Below are 17,240 nucleotides of genomic sequence, written 5' to 3'. Positions count from 1 at the left end.
ATCTGCAGGCAGGCACCTGGCCATGATATCCGGCAGTGGCGCGAGGGAAAAGAAAAGTCTTTTTCGAGCCGGATTTGAACCCGCGACCTAAGGATTGCCTTATTAACAACTACAGTCCTCCACTCTACCAACTGAGCTATCAAAGGTGCTAGCCTAAAGAGTTGGACTGAAAACTGACAAGTGCATTTAGGACAGACTCGGATGCTCTCCTATGATTGTAGAACGAGTACATCTGGCAAAAGCCTAGCCCTAGCCCCTGAACTTAATCCTATCTCCTTCCTTTCAGACGTGGCTGAAAACGGTGTCCCTGGTGGTCTAGTGGCTAGGATTCGGCGCTCTCACCGCCGCGGCCCGGGTTCGATTCCCGGTCAGGGAAGCGTGTGCTTTCTTGCACACCAAGTCCACTACAAGACTCTGGAAGCCCCCCACCCACATGCTGTGTAGGTTAAAGGAATGTAAAGCGTCCTCATTCTGCTACTTCCTTTTTTGCCAAACTTCTAAACGACACGTTGCTGCCTCATTCACTACCTCCACACACCCACACCAGCGTGGCTTTATGCTTTCAAGTCTGCAAGTCTTTTAGGGAGGCAAGATAAAGTTTGAGAAATTTGAATGGAACAGTGTAAATTATCCGTCACTGCCTTCAGCATATTGCACTCTGGCATGCCAGCGCATCTGCAGGCAGGCACCTGGCCATGATATCCCGCAGTGGCGCGAGGGAAAAGAAAAGTCTTCTTCGAGCCGGATTTGAACCCGCGACCTAAGGATCGCCTTATTAACAACTACAGTCCTCTGCTCTACCAACTGAGCTATCAAAGGTGCTAGCCAACAGAGTTGGACTGAAAACTGACAAGTGCATTTAGGACAGACTCGGATGCTCTCCTATGATTGTAGAACGAGTACATCTGGCAAAAGCCTAGCCCTAGCCCCTGAACTTAATCCTATCTCCTTCCTTTCAGACGTGGCTGAAAATGGTGTCCCTGGTGGTCTAGTGGCTAGGATTCGGCGCTCTCACCGCCACGGCCCGGGTTCGATTCCCGCTCAGGGAAGCGTGTGCTTTCTTGCACACCAAGTCCACTACAAGACTCTGGAAGCCCCCCACCCACATGCTGTGTAGGTTAAAGGAATGTAAAGCGTCCTCCTTCTGCTACTTCCTTTTTTGCCAAACTTCTAAACGACACGTTGCTGCCTCATTCACCACCTCCACACACCCACACCAGCGTGGCTTTATGCTTTCAAGTCTGCAAGTCTTTTAGGGAGGCAAGATAAAGTTTGAGAAATTTGAATGGAACAGTGTAAATTATCCGTCACTGCCTTCAGCATATTGCACTCTGGCATGCCAGCGCATCTGCAGGCAGGCACCTGGCCATGATATCCCGCAGTGGCGCGAGGGAAAAGAAAAGTCTTCTTCGAGCCGGATTTGAACCCGCGACCTAAGGATCGCCTTATTAACAACAACAGTGCTCTGCTCTACCAACTGAGCTATCAAAGGTGCTAGCCTAAAGAGTTGGACTGAAAACTGACAAGTGCATTTAGGACAGACTCGGATGCTCTTCTATGATTGTAGAACGAGTACATCTGGCAAAAGCCTAGCCCTAGCCCCTGAACTTAATCCTATCTCCTTCCTTTCAGACGTGGCTGAAAACGGTGTCCCTGGTGGTCTAGTGGCTAGGATTCGGCGCTCTCACCGCCACGGCCCGGGTTCGATTCCCGGTCAGGGAAGCGTGTGCTTTCTTGCACACCAAGTCCACTACAAGACTCTGGAAGCCCCCCACCCACATGCTGTGTAGGTTAAAGGAATGTAAAGCGTCCTCATTCTGCTACTTCCTTTTTTGCCAAACTTCTAAACGACACGTTGCTGCCTCATTCACTACCTCCACACACCCACACCAGCGTGGCTTTATGCTTTCAAGTCTGCAAGTCTTTTAGGGAGGCAAGATAAAGTTTGAGAAATTTGAATGGAACAGTGTAAATTATCCGTCACTGCCTTCAGCATATTGCACTCTGGCATGCCAGCGCATCTGCAGGCAGGCACCTGGCCATGATATCCCGCAGTGGCGCGAGGGAAAAGAAAAGTCTTCTTCGAGCCGGATTTGAACCCGCGACCTAAGGATCGCCTTATTAACAACTACAGTCCTCTGCTCTACCAACTGAGCTATCAAAGGTGCTAGCCAACAGAGTTGGACTGAAAACTGACAAGTGCATTTAGGACAGACTCGGATGCTCTCCTATGATTGTAGAACGAGTACATCTGGCAAAAGCCTAGCCCTAGCCCCTGAACTTAATCCTATCTCCTTCCTTTCAGACGTGGCTGAAAACGGTGTCCCTGGTGGTCTAGTGGCTAGGATTCGGCGCTCTCACCGCCGCGGCCTGGGTTCGATTCCCGCTCAGGGAAGCGTGTGCTTTCTTGCACACCAAGTCCACTACAAGACTCTGGAAGCCCCCCACCCACATGCTGTGTAGGTTAAAGGAATGTAAAGCGTCCTCCTTCTGCTACTTCCTTTTTTGCCAAACTTCTAAACGACACGTTGCTGCCTCATTCACCACCTCCACACACCCACACCAGCGTGGCTTTATGCTTTCAAGTCTGCAAGTCTTTTAGGGAGGCAAGATAAAGTTTGAGAAATTTGAATGGAACAGTGTAAATTATCCGTCACTGCCTTCAGCATATTGCACTCTGGCATGCCAGCGCATCTGCAGGCAGGCACCTGGCCATGATATCCCGCAGTGGCGCGAGGGAAAAGAAAAGTCTTCTTCGAGCCGGATTTGAACCCGCGACCTAAGGATCGCCTTATTAACAACTACAGTCCTCTGCTCTACCAACTGAGCTATCAAAGGTGCTAGCCAACAGAGTTGGACTGAAAACTGACAAGTGCATTTAGGACAGACTCGGATGCTCTCCTATGATTGTAGAACGAGTACATCTGGCAAAAGCCTAGCCCTAGCCCCTGAACTTAATCCTATCTCCTTCCTTTCAGACGTGGCTGAAAACGGTGTCCCTGGTGGTCTAGTGGCTAGGATTCGGCGCTCTCACCGCCGCGGCCCGGGTTCGATTCCCGCTCAGGGAAGCGTGTGCTTTCTTGCACACCAAGTCCACTACAAGACTCTGGAAGCCCCCCACCCACATGCTGTGTAGGTTAAAGGAATGTAAAGCGTCCTCCTTCTGCTACTTCCTTTTTTGCCAAACTTCTAAACGACACGTTGCTGCCTCATTCACCACCTCCACACACCCACACCAGCGTGGCTTTATGCTTTCAAGTCTGCAAGTCTTTTAGGGAGGCAAGATAATGTTTGAGAAATTTGAATGGAACAGTGTAAATGATCCGTCACTGCCTTCAGCAGATTGCACTCTGGCATGCCAGCGCATCTGCAGGCAGGCACCTGGCCATGATATCCGGCAGTGGCGCGAGGGAAAAGAAAAGTCTTCTTCGAGCCGGATTTGAACCCGCGACCTAAGGATTGCCTTATTAACAACTACAGTCCTCCGCTCTACCAACTGAGCTATCAAAGGCGCTAGCCTAAAGAGTTGGACTGAAAACTGACAAGTGCATTTAGGACAGACTCGGATGCTCTCCTATGATTGTAGAACGAGTACATCTGGCAAAAGCCTAGCCCTAGCCCCTGAACTTAATCCTATCTCCTTCCTTTCAGACGTGGCTGAAAACGGTGTCCCTGGTGGTCTAGTGGCTAGGATTCGGCGCTCTCACCGCCATGGCCCGGGTTCGATTCCCGCTCAGGGAAGCGTGTGCTTTCTTGCACACCAAGTCCACTACAAGACTCTGGAAGCCCCCCACCCACATGCTGTGTAGGTTAAAGGAATGTAAAGCGTCCTCCTTCTGCTACTTCCTTTTTTGCCAAACTTCTAAACGACACGTTGCTGCCTCATTCACCACCTCCACACACCCACACCAGCGTGGCTTTATGCTTTCAAGTCTGCAAGTCTTTTAGGGAGGCAAGATAAAGTTTGAGAAATTTGAATGGAACAGTGTAAATTATCCGTCACTGCCTTCAGCATATTGCACTCTGGCATGCCAGCGCATCTGCAGGCAGGCACCTGGCCATGATATCCCGCAGTGGCGCGAGGGAAAAGAAAAGTCTTCTTCGAGCCGGATTTGAACCCGCGACCTAAGGATCGCCTTATTAACAACTACAGTCCTCTGCTCTACCAACTGAGCTATCAAAGGTGCTAGCCAACAGAGTTGGACTGAAAACTGACAAGTGCATTTAGGACAGACTCGGATGCTCTCCTATGATTGTAGAACGAGTACATCTGGCAAAAGCCTAGCCCTAGCCCCTGAACTTAATCCTATCTCCTTCCTTTCAGACGTGGCTGAAAACGGTGTCCCTGGTGGTCTAGTGGCTAGGATTCGGCGCTCTCACCGCCGCGGCCCGGGTTCGATTCCCGCTCAGGGAAGCGTGTGCTTTCTTGCACACCAAGTCCACTACAAGACTCTGGAAGCCCCCCACCCACATGCTGTGTAGGTTAAAGGAATGTAAAGCGTCCTCCTTCTGCTACTTCCTTTTTTGCCAAACTTCTAAACGACACGTTGCTGCCTCATTCACCACCTCCACACACCCACACCAGCGTGGCTTTATGCTTTCAAGTCTGCAAGTCTTTTAGGGAGGCAAGATAATGTTTGAGAAATTTGAATGGAACAGTGTAAATGATCCGTCACTGCCTTCAGCAGATTGCACTCTGGCATGCCAGCGCATCTGCAGGCAGGCACCTGGCCATGATATCCGGCAGTGGCGCGAGGGAAAAGAAAAGTCTTCTTCGAGCCGGATTTGAACCCGCGACCTAAGGATTGCCTTATTAACAACTACAGTCCTCCGCTCTACCAACTGAGCTATCAAAGGCGCTAGCCTAAAGAGTTGGACTGAAAACTGACAAGTGCATTTAGGACAGACTCGGATGCTCTCCTATGATTGTAGAACGAGTACATCTGGCAAAAGCCTAGCCCTAGCCCCTGAACTTAATCCTATCTCCTTCCTTTCAGACGTGGCTGAAAACGGTGTCCCTGGTGGTCTAGTGGCTAGGATTCGGCGCTCTCACCGCCATGGCCCGGGTTCGATTCCCGCTCAGGGAAGCGTGTGCTTTCTTGCACACCAAGTCCACTACAAGACTCTGGAAGCCCCCCACCCACATGCTGTGTAGGTTAAAGGAATGTAAAGCGTCCTCCTTCTGCTACTTCCTTTTTTGCCAAACTTCTAAACGACACGTTGCTGCCTCATTCACCACCTCCACACACCCACACCAGCGTGGCTTTATGCTTTCAAGTCTGCAAGTCTTTTAGGGAGGCAAGATAAAGTTTGAGAAATTTGAATGGAACAGTGTAAATTATCCGTCACTGCCTTCAGCATATTGCACTCTGGCATGCCAGCGCATCTGCAGGCAGGCACCTGGCCATGATATCCCGCAGTGGCGCGAGGGAAAAGAAAAGTCTTCTTCGAGCCGGATTTGAACCCGCGACCTAAGGATCGCCTTATTAACAACAACAGTGCTCTGCTCTACCAACTGAGCTATCAAAGGTGCTAGCCAAAAGAGTTGGACTGAAAACTGACAAGTGCATTTAGGACAGACTCGGATGCTCTCCTATGATTGTAGAACGAGTACATCTGGCAAAAGCCTAGCCCTAGCCCCTGAACTTAATCCTATCTCCTTCCTTTCAGACGTGGCTGAAAACGGTGTCCCGGGTGGTCTAGTGGCTAGGATTCGGCGCTCTCACCGCCACGGCCCGGGTTCGATTCCCGGTCAGGGAAGCGTGTGCTTTCTTGCACACCAAGTCCACTACAAGACTCTGGAAGCCCCCCACCCACATGCTGTGTAGGTTAAAGGAATGTAAAGCGTCCTCATTCTGCTACTTCCTTTTTTGCCAAACTTCTAAACGACACGTTGCTGCCTCATTCACTACCTCCACACACCCACACCAGCGTGGCTTTATGCTTTCAAGTCTGCAAGTCTTTTAGGGAGGCAAGATAAAGTTTGAGAAATTTGAATGGAACAGTGTAAATTATCCGTCACTGCCTTCAGCATATTGCACTCTGGCATGCCAGCGCATCTGCAGGCAGGCACCTGGCCATGATATCCCGCAGTGGCGCGAGGGAAAAGAAAAGTCTTCTTCGAGCCGGATTTGAACCCGCGACCTAAGGATCGCCTTATTAACAACTACAGTCCTCTGCTCTACCAACTGAGCTATCAAAGGTGCTAGCCAACAGAGTTGGACTGAAAACTGACAAGTGCATTTAGGACAGACTCGGATGCTCTCCTATGATTGTAGAACGAGTACATCTGGCAAAAGCCTAGCCCTAGCCCCTGAACTTAATCCTATCTCCTTCCTTTCAGACGTGGCTGAAAACGGTGTCCCTGGTGGTCTAGTGGCTAGGATTCGGCGCTCTCACCGCCGCGGCCTGGGTTCGATTCCCGCTCAGGGAAGCGTGTGCTTTCTTGCACACCAAGTCCACTACAAGACTCTGGAAGCCCCCCACCCACATGCTGTGTAGGTTAAAGGAATGTAAAGCGTCCTCCTTCTGCTACTTCCTTTTTTGCCAAACTTCTAAACGACACGTTGCTGCCTCATTCACCACCTCCACACACCCACACCAGCGTGGCTTTATGCTTTCAAGTCTGCAAGTCTTTTAGGGAGGCAAGATAAAGTTTGAGAAATTTGAATGGAACAGTGTAAATTATCCGTCACTGCCTTCAGCATATTGCACTCTGGCATGCCAGCGCATCTGCAGGCAGGCACCTGGCCATGATATCCCGCAGTGGCGCGAGGGAAAAGAAAAGTCTTCTTCGAGCCGGATTTGAACCCGCGACCTAAGGATCGCCTTATTAACAACTACAGTCCTCTGCTCTACCAACTGAGCTATCAAAGGTGCTAGCCAACAGAGTTGGACTGAAAACTGACAAGTGCATTTAGGACAGACTCGGATGCTCTCCTATGATTGTAGAACGAGTACATCTGGCAAAAGCCTAGCCCTAGCCCCTGAACTTAATCCTATCTCCTTCCTTTCAGACGTGGCTGAAAACGGTGTCCCTGGTGGTCTAGTGGCTAGGATTCGGCGCTCTCACCGCCGCGGCCCGGGTTCGATTCCCGCTCAGGGAAGCGTGTGCTTTCTTGCACACCAAGTCCACTACAAGACTCTGGAAGCCCCCCACCCACATGCTGTGTAGGTTAAAGGAATGTAAAGCGTCCTCCTTCTGCTACTTCCTTTTTTGCCAAACTTCTAAACGACACGTTGCTGCCTCATTCACCACCTCCACACACCCACACCAGCGTGGCTTTATGCTTTCAAGTCTGCAAGTCTTTTAGGGAGGCAAGATAATGTTTGAGAAATTTGAATGGAACAGTGTAAATGATCCGTCACTGCCTTCAGCAGATTGCACTCTGGCATGCCAGCGCATCTGCAGGCAGGCACCTGGCCATGATATCCGGCAGTGGCGCGAGGGAAAAGAAAAGTCTTCTTCGAGCCGGATTTGAACCCGCGACCTAAGGATTGCCTTATTAACAACTACAGTCCTCCGCTCTACCAACTGAGCTATCAAAGGCGCTAGCCTAAAGAGTTGGACTGAAAACTGACAAGTGCATTTAGGACAGACTCGGATGCTCTCCTATGATTGTAGAACGAGTACATCTGGCAAAAGCCTAGCCCTAGCCCCTGAACTTAATCCTATCTCCTTCCTTTCAGACGTGGCTGAAAACGGTGTCCCTGGTGGTCTAGTGGCTAGGATTCGGCGCTCTCACCGCCATGGCCCGGGTTCGATTCCCGCTCAGGGAAGCGTGTGCTTTCTTGCACACCAAGTCCACTACAAGACTCTGGAAGCCCCCCACCCACATGCTGTGTAGGTTAAAGGAATGTAAAGCGTCCTCCTTCTGCTACTTCCTTTTTTGCCAAACTTCTAAACGACACGTTGCTGCCTCATTCACCACCTCCACACACCCACACCAGCGTGGCTTTATGCTTTCAAGTCTGCAAGTCTTTTAGGGAGGCAAGATAAAGTTTGAGAAATTTGAATGGAACAGTGTAAATTATCCGTCACTGCCTTCAGCATATTGCACTCTGGCATGCCAGCGCATCTGCAGGCAGGCACCTGGCCATGATATCCCGCAGTGGCGCGAGGGAAAAGAAAAGTCTTCTTCGAGCCGGATTTGAACCCGCGACCTAAGGATCGCCTTATTAACAACAACAGTGCTCTGCTCTACCAACTGAGCTATCAAAGGTGCTAGCCAAAAGAGTTGGACTGAAAACTGACAAGTGCATTTAGGACAGACTCGGATGCTCTCCTATGATTGTAGAACGAGTACATCTGGCAAAAGCCTAGCCCTAGCCCCTGAACTTAATCCTATCTCCTTCCTTTCAGACGTGGCTGAAAACGGTGTCCCGGGTGGTCTAGTGGCTAGGATTCGGCGCTCTCACCGCCACGGCCCGGGTTCGATTCCCGCTCAGGGAAGCGTGTGCTTTCTTGCACACCAAGTCCACTACAAGACTCTGGAAGCCCCCCACCCACATGCTGTGTAGGTTAAAGGAATGTAAAGCGTCCTCCTTCTGCTACTTCCTTTTTTGCCAAACTTCTAAACGACACGTTGCTGCCTCATTCACCACCTCCACACACCCACACCAGCGTGGCTTTATGCTTTCAAGTCTGCAAGTCTTTTAGGGAGGCAAGATAAAGTTTGAGAAATTTGAATGGAACAGTGTAAATTATCCGTCACTGCCTTCAGCATATTGCACTCTGGCATGCCAGCGCATCTGCAGGCAGGCACCTGGCCATGATATCCCGCAGTGGCGCGAGGGAAAAGAAAAGTCTTCTTCGAGCCGGATTTGAACCCGCGACCTAAGGATCGCCTTATTAACAACTACAGTCCTCTGCTCTACCAACTGAGCTATCAAAGGTGCTAGCCAACAGAGTTGGACTGAAAACTGACAAGTGCATTTAGGACAGACTCGGATGCTCTCCTATGATTGTAGAACGAGTACATCTGGCAAAAGCCTAGCCCTAGCCCCTGAACTTAATCCTATCTCCTTCCTTTCAGACGTGGCTGAAAACGGTGTCCCTGGTGGTCTAGTGGCTAGGATTCGGCGCTCTCACAGCCGCGGCCCGGGTTCGATTCCCGCTCAGGGAAGCGTGTGCTTTCTTGCACACCAAGTCCACTACAAGACTCTGGAAGCCCCCCACCCACATGCTGTGTAGGTTAAAGGAATGTAAAGCGTCCTCCTTCTGCTACTTCCTTTTTTGCCAAACTTCTAAACGACACGTTGCTGCCTCATTCACCACCTCCACACACCCACACCAGCGTGGCTTTATGCTTTCAAGTCTGCAAGTCTTTTAGGGAGGCAAGATAATGTTTGAGAAATTTGAATGGAACAGTGTAAATGATCCGTCACTGCCTTCAGCAGATTGCACTCTGGCATGCCAGCGCATCTGCAGGCAGGCACCTGGCCATGATATCCGGCAGTGGCGCGAGGGAAAAGAAAAGTCTTCTTCGAGCCGGATTTGAACCCGCGACCTAAGGATTGCCTTATTAACAACTACAGTCCTCCGCTCTACCAACTGAGCTATCAAAGGCGCTAGCCTAAAGAGTTGGACTGAAAACTGACAAGTGCATTTAGGACAGACTCGGATGCTCTCCTATGATTGTAGAACGAGTACATCTGGCAAAAGCCTAGCCCTAGCCCCTGAACTTAATCCTATCTCCTTCCTTTCAGACGTGGCTGAAAACGGTGTCCCTGGTGGTCTAGTGGCTAGGATTCGGCGCTCTCTCCGCCGCGGCCTGGGTTCGATTCCCGGTCAGGGAAGCGTGTGCTTTCTTGCACACCAAGTCCACTACAAGACTCTGGAAGCCCCCCACCCACATGCTGTGTAGGTTAAAGGAATGTAAAGCGTCTTCCTTCTGCTACTTCCTTTTTTGCCAAACTTCTAAACGACACGTTGCTGCCTCATTCACCACCTCCACACACCCACACCAGCGTGGCTTTATGCTTTCAAGTCTGCAAGTCTTTTAGGGAGGCAAGATAAAGTTTGAGAAATTTGAATGGAACAGTGTAAATTATCCGTCACTGCCTTCAGCATATTGCACTCTGGCATGCCAGCGCATCTGCAGGCAGGCACCTGGCCATGATATCCCGCAGTGGCGCGAGGGAAAAGAAAAGTCTTCTTCGAGCCGGATTTGAACCCGCGACCTAAGGATCGCCTTATTAACAACAACAGTGCTCTGCTCTACCAACTGAGCTATCAAAGGTGCTAGCCTAAAGAGTTGGACTGAAAACTGACAAGTGCATTTAGGACAGACTCGGATGCTCTCCTATGATTGTAGAACGAGTACATCTGGCAAAAGCCTAGCCCTAGCCCCTGATCTTAATCCTATCTCCTTCCTTTCAGACGTGGCTGAAAACGGTGTCCCTGGTGGTCTAGTGGCTAGGTTTCGGCGCCCTCTCCGCCGCGGCCTGGGTTCGATTTTGGTCAGGGAAGCGTGTGCTTTCTTGCACACCAAGTCCACTACAAGACTCTGGAAGCCCCCCACCCACATGCTGTGTAGGTTAAAGGAATGTAAAGCGTCCTCCTTCTGCTACTTCCTTTTTTGCCAAACTTCTAAACGACACGTTGCTGCCTCATTCACCACCTCCACACACCCACACCAGCATGGCTTTATGCTTTCAAGTCTGCAAGTCTTTTAGGGAGGCAAGATAAAGTTTGAGAAATTTGAATGGAACAGTGTAAATTATCCGTCACTGCCTTCAGCATATTGCACTCTGGCATGCCAGCGCATCTGCAGGCAGGCACCTGGCCATGATATCCGGCAGTGGCGCGAGGGAAAAGAAAAGTCTTCTTCGAGCCGGATTTGAACCCGCGACCTAAGGATTGCCTTATTAACAACTACAGTCCTCCACTCTACCAACTGAGCTATCAAAGGTGCTAGCCTAAAGAGTTGGACTGAAAACTGACAAGTGCATTTAGGACAGACTCGGATGCTCTCCTATGATTGTAGAACGAGTACATCTGGCAAAAGCCTAGCCCTAGCCCCTGAACTTAATCCTATCTCCTTCCTTTCAGACGTGGCTGAAAACGGTGTCCCTGGTGGTCTAGTGGCTAGGATTCGGCGCTCTCACCGCCACGGCCCGGGTTCGATTCCCGCTCAGGGAAGCGTGTGCTTTCTTGCACACCAAGTCCACTACAAGACTCTGGAAGCCCCCCACCCACATGCTGTGTAGGTTAAAGGAATGTAAAGCGTCCTCCTTCTGCTACTTCCTTTTTTGCCAAACTTCTAAACGACACGTTGCTGCCTCATTCACCACCTCCACACACCCACACCAGCGTGGCTTTATGCTTTCAAGTCTGCAAGTCTTTTAGGGAGGCAAGATAAAGTTTGAGAAATTTGAATGGAACAGTGTAAATTATCCGTCACTGCCTTCAGCATATTGCACTCTGGCATGCCAGCGCATCTGCAGGCAGGCACCTGGCCATGATATCCCGCAGTGGCGCGAGGGAAAAGAAAAGTCTTCTTCGAGCCGGATTTGAACCCGCGACCTAAGGATCGCCTTATTAACAACAACAGTGCTCTGCTCTACCAACTGAGCTATCAAAGGTGCTAGCCTAAAGAGTTGGACTGAAAACTGACAAGTGCATTTAGGACAGACTCGGATGCTCTCCTATGATTGTAGAACGAGTACATCTGGCAAAAGCCTAGCCCTAGCCCCTGATCTTAATCCTATCTCCTTCCTTTCAGACGTGGCTGAAAACGGTGTCCCTGGTGGTCTAGTGGCTAGGTTTCGGCGCCCTCTCCGCCGCGGCCTGGGTTCGATTTTGGTCAGGGAAGCGTGTGCTTTCTTGCACACCAAGTCCACTACAAGACTCTGGAAGCCCCCCACCCACATGCTGTGTAGGTTAAAGGAATGTAAAGCGTCCTCCTTCTGCTACTTCCTTTTTTGCCAAACTTCTAAACGACACGTTGCTGCCTCATTCACCACCTCCACACACCCACACCAGCATGGCTTTATGCTTTCAAGTCTGCAAGTCTTTTAGGGAGGCAAGATAAAGTTTGAGAAATTTGAATGGAACAGTGTAAATTATCCGTCACTGCCTTCAGCATATTGCACTCTGGCATGCCAGCGCATCTGCAGGCAGGCACCTGGCCATGATATCCGGCAGTGGCGCGAGGGAAAAGAAAAGTCTTTTTCGAGCCGGATTTGAACCCGCGACCTAAGGATTGCCTTATTAACAACTACAGTCCTCCACTCTACCAACTGAGCTATCAAAGGTGCTAGCCTAAAGAGTTGGACTGAAAACTGACAAGTGCATTTAGGACAGACTCGGATGCTCTCCTATGATTGTAGAACGAGTACATCTGGCAAAAGCCTAGCCCTAGCCCCTGAACTTAATCCTATCTCCTTCCTTTCAGACGTGGCTGAAAATGGTGTCCCTGGTGGTCTAGTGGCTAGGATTCGGCGCTCTCACCGCCACGGCCCGGGTTCGATTCCCGCTCAGGGAAGCGTGTGCTTTCTTGCACACCAAGTCCACTACAAGACTCTGGAAGCCCCCCACCCACATGCTGTGTAGGTTAAAGGAATGTAAAGCGTCCTCCTTCTGCTACTTCCTTTTTTGCCAAACTTCTAAACGACACGTTGCTGCCTCATTCACCACCTCCACACACCCACACCAGCGTGGCTTTATGCTTTCAAGTCTGCAAGTCTTTTAGGGAGGCAAGATAAAGTTTGAGAAATTTGAATGGAACAGTGTAAATTATCCGTCACTGCCTTCAGCATATTGCACTCTGGCATGCCAGCGCATCTGCAGGCAGGCACCTGGCCATGATATCCCGCAGTGGCGCGAGGGAAAAGAAAAGTCTTCTTCGAGCCGGATTTGAACCCGCGACCTAAGGATCGCCTTATTAACAACAACAGTGCTCTGCTCTACCAACTGAGCTATCAAAGGTGCTAGCCTAAAGAGTTGGACTGAAAACTGACAAGTGCATTTAGGACAGACTCGGATGCTCTTCTATGATTGTAGAACGAGTACATCTGGCAAAAGCCTAGCCCTAGCCCCTGAACTTAATCCTATCTCCTTCCTTTCAGACGTGGCTGAAAACGGTGTCCCTGGTGGTCTAGTGGCTAGGATTCGGCGCTCTCACCGCCACGGCCCGGGTTCGATTCCCGGTCAGGGAAGCGTGTGCTTTCTTGCACACCAAGTCCACTACAAGACTCTGGAAGCCCCCCACCCACATGCTGTGTAGGTTAAAGGAATGTAAAGCGTCCTCATTCTGCTACTTCCTTTTTTGCCAAACTTCTAAACGACACGTTGCTGCCTCATTCACTACCTCCACACACCCACACCAGCGTGGCTTTATGCTTTCAAGTCTGCAAGTCTTTTAGGGAGGCAAGATAAAGTTTGAGAAATTTGAATGGAACAGTGTAAATTATCCGTCACTGCCTTCAGCATATTGCACTCTGGCATGCCAGCGCATCTGCAGGCAGGCACCTGGCCATGATATCCCGCAGTGGCGCGAGGGAAAAGAAAAGTCTTCTTCGAGCCGGATTTGAACCCGCGACCTAAGGATCGCCTTATTAACAACTACAGTCCTCTGCTCTACCAACTGAGCTATCAAAGGTGCTAGCCAACAGAGTTGGACTGAAAACTGACAAGTGCATTTAGGACAGACTCGGATGCTCTCCTATGATTGTAGAACGAGTACATCTGGCAAAAGCCTAGCCCTAGCCCCTGAACTTAATCCTATCTCCTTCCTTTCAGACGTGGCTGAAAACGGTGTCCCTGGTGGTCTAGTGGCTAGGATTCGGCGCTCTCACCGCCGCGGCCCGGGTTCGATTCCCGCTCAGGGAAGCGTGTGCTTTCTTGCACACCAAGTCCACTACAAGACTCTGGAAGCCCCCCACCCACATGCTGTGTAGGTTAAAGGAATGTAAAGCGTCCTCCTTCTGCTACTTCCTTTTTTGCCAAACTTCTAAACGACACGTTGCTGCCTCATTCACCACCTCCACACACCCACACCAGCGTGGCTTTATGCTTTCAAGTCTGCAAGTCTTTTAGGGAGGCAAGATAAAGTTTGAGAAATTTGAATGGAACAGTGTAAATTATCCGTCACTGCCTTCAGCATATTGCACTCTGGCATGCCAGCGCATCTGCAGGCAGGCACCTGGCCATGATATCCCGCAGTGGCGCGAGGGAAAAGAAAAGTCTTCTTCGAGCCGGATTTGAACCCGCGACCTAAGGATCGCCTTATTAACAACTACAGTCCTCTGCTCTACCAACTGAGCTATCAAAGGTGCTAGCCAACAGAGTTGGACTGAAAACTGACAAGTGCATTTAGGACAGACTCGGATGCTCTCCTATGATTGTAGAACGAGTACATCTGGCAAAAGCCTAGCCCTAGCCCCTGAACTTAATCCTATCTCCTTCCTTTCAGACGTGGCTGAAAACGGTGTCCCTGGTGGTCTAGTGGCTAGGATTCGGCGCTCTCACCGCCGCGGCCCGGGTTCGATTCCCGCTCAGGGAAGCGTGTGCTTTCTTGCACACCAAGTCCACTACAAGACTCTGGAAGCCCCCCACCCACATGCTGTGTAGGTTAAAGGAATGTAAAGCGTCCTCCTTCTGCTACTTCCTTTTTTGCCAAACTTCTAAACGACACGTTGCTGCCTCATTCACCACCTCCACACACCCACACCAGCGTGGCTTTATGCTTTCAAGTCTGCAAGTCTTTTAGGGAGGCAAGATAATGTTTGAGAAATTTGAATGGAACAGTGTAAATGATCCGTCACTGCCTTCAGCAGATTGCACTCTGGCATGCCAGCGCATCTGCAGGCAGGCACCTGGCCATGATATCCGGCAGTGGCGCGAGGGAAAAGAAAAGTCTTCTTCGAGCCGGATTTGAACCCGCGACCTAAGGATTGCCTTATTAACAACTACAGTCCTCCGCTCTACCAACTGAGCTATCAAAGGCGCTAGCCTAAAGAGTTGGACTGAAAACTGACAAGTGCATTTAGGACAGACTCGGATGCTCTCCTATGATTGTAGAACGAGTACATCTGGCAAAAGCCTAGCCCTAGCCCCTGAACTTAATCCTATCTCCTTCCTTTCAGACGTGGCTTAAAACGGTGTCCCTGGTGGTCTAGTGGCTAGGATTCGGCGCTCTCACCGCCATGGCCCGGGTTCGATTCCCGCTCAGGGAAGCGTGTGCTTTCTTGCACACCAAGTCCACTACAAGACTCTGGAAGCCCCCCACCCACATGCTGTGTAGGTTAAAGGAATGTAAAGCGTCCTCCTTCTGCTACTTCCTTTTTTGCCAAACTTCTAAACGACACGTTGCTGCCTCATTCACCACCTCCACACACCCACACCAGCGTGGCTTTATGCTTTCAAGTCTGCAAGTCTTTTAGGGAGGCAAGATAAAGTTTGAGAAATTTGAATGGAACAGTGTAAATTATCCGTCACTGCCTTCAGCATATTGCACTCTGGCATGCCAGCGCATCTGCAGGCAGGCACCTGGCCATGATATCCCGCAGTGGCGCGAGGGAAAAGAAAAGTCTTCTTCGAGCCGGATTTGAACCCGCGACCTAAGGATCGCCTTATTAACAACAACAGTGCTCTGCTCTACCAACTGAGCTATCAAAGGTGCTAGCCAAAAGAGTTGGACTGAAAACTGACAAGTGCATTTAGGACAGACTCGGATGCTCTCCTATGATTGTAGAACGAGTACATCTGGCAAAAGCCTAGCCCTAGCCCCTGAACTTAATCCTATCTCCTTCCTTTCAGACGTGGCTGAAAACGGTGTCCCTGGTGGTCTAGTGGCTAGGATTCGGCGCTCTCACCGCCACGGCCCGGGTTCGATTCCCGCTCAGGGAAGCGTGTGCTTTCTTGCACACCAAGTCCACTACAAGACTCTGGAAGCCCCCCACCCACATGCTGTGTAGGTTAAAGGAATGTAAAGCGTCCTCCTTCTGCTACTTCCTTTTTTGCCAAACTTCTAAACGACACGTTGCTGCCTCATTCACCACCTCCACACACCCACACCAGCGTGGCTTTATGCTTTCAAGTCTGCAAGTCTTTTAGGGAGGCAAGATAATGTTTGAGAAATTTGAATGGAACAGTGTAAATGATCCGTCACTGCCTTCAGCAGATTGCACTCTGGCATGCCAGCGCATCTGCAGGCAGGCACCTGGCCATGATATCCGGCAGTGGCGCGAGGGAAAAGAAAAGTCTTCTTCGAGCCGGATTTGAACCCGCGACCTAAGGATTGCCTTATTAACAACTACAGTCCTCCGCTCTACCAACTGAGCTATCAAAGGCGCTAGCCTAAAGAGTTGGACTGAAAACTGACAAGTGCATTTAGGACAGACTCGGATGCTCTCCTATGATTGTAGAACGAGTACATCTGGCAAAAGCCTAGCCCTAGCCCCTGAACTTAATCCTATCTCCTTCCTTTCAGACGTGGCTTAAAACGGTGTCCCTGGTGGTCTAGTGGCTAGGATTCGGCGCTCTCACCGCCATGGCCCGGGTTCGATTCCCGCTCAGGGAAGCGTGTGCTTTCTTGCACACCAAGTCCACTACAAGACTCTGGAAGCCCCCCACCCACATGCTGTGTAGGTTAAAGGAATGTAAAGCGTCCTCCTTCTGCTACTTCCTTTTTTGCCAAACTTCTAAACGACACGTTGCTGCCTCATTCACCACCTCCACACACCCACACCAGCGTGGCTTTATGCTTTCAAGTCTGCAAGTCTTTTAGGGAGGCAAGATAAAGTTTGAGAAATTTGAATGGAACAGTGTAAATTATCCGTCACTGCCTTCAGCATATTGCACTCTGGCATGCCAGCGCATCTGCAGGCAGGCACCTGGCCATGATATCCCGCAGTGGCGCGAGGGAAAAGAAAAGTCTTCTTCGAGCCGGATTTGAACCCGCGACCTAAGGATCGCCTTATTAACAACAACAGTGCTCTGCTCTACCAACTGAGCTATCAAAGGTGCTAGCCAAAAGAGTTGGACTGAAAACTGACAAGTGCATTTAGGACAGACTCGGATGCTCTCCTATGATTGTAGAACGAGTACATCTGGCAAAAGCCTAGCCCTAGCCCCTGAACTTAATCCTATCTCCTTCCTTTCAGACGTGGCTGAAAACGGTGTCCCTGGTGGTCTAGTGGCTAGGATTCGGCGCTCTCACCGCCACGGCCCGGGTTCGATTCCCGCTCAGGGAAGCGTGTGCTTTCTTGCACACCAAGTCCACTACAAGACTCTG

At 50.4% G+C, this 17,240-nt stretch overlaps 1 non-coding gene across 1 annotated transcript; it reads left to right on the top strand.

Moving 5' to 3' along the window:
* Positions 1 to 304: 304 nt before the first annotated feature.
* trnae-cuc (transfer RNA glutamic acid (anticodon CUC)) lies at positions 305 to 376 on the top strand. Its single transcript has one exon. It is a non-coding gene; the product is annotated as a tRNA-Glu (tRNA).
* The last annotated feature ends 16,864 nt before the right edge of the window (positions 377 to 17,240 follow it).

This window comes from Hoplias malabaricus, unplaced genomic scaffold (assembly GCF_029633855.1).
Source record: "Hoplias malabaricus isolate fHopMal1 unplaced genomic scaffold, fHopMal1.hap1 scaffold_330, whole genome shotgun sequence".
NCBI lineage: Eukaryota > Metazoa > Chordata > Actinopteri > Characiformes > Erythrinidae > Hoplias > Hoplias malabaricus.
Note: the sequence above shows the minus strand (reverse complement) of the source record. Positions and strands in the feature narration are given on the sequence as shown.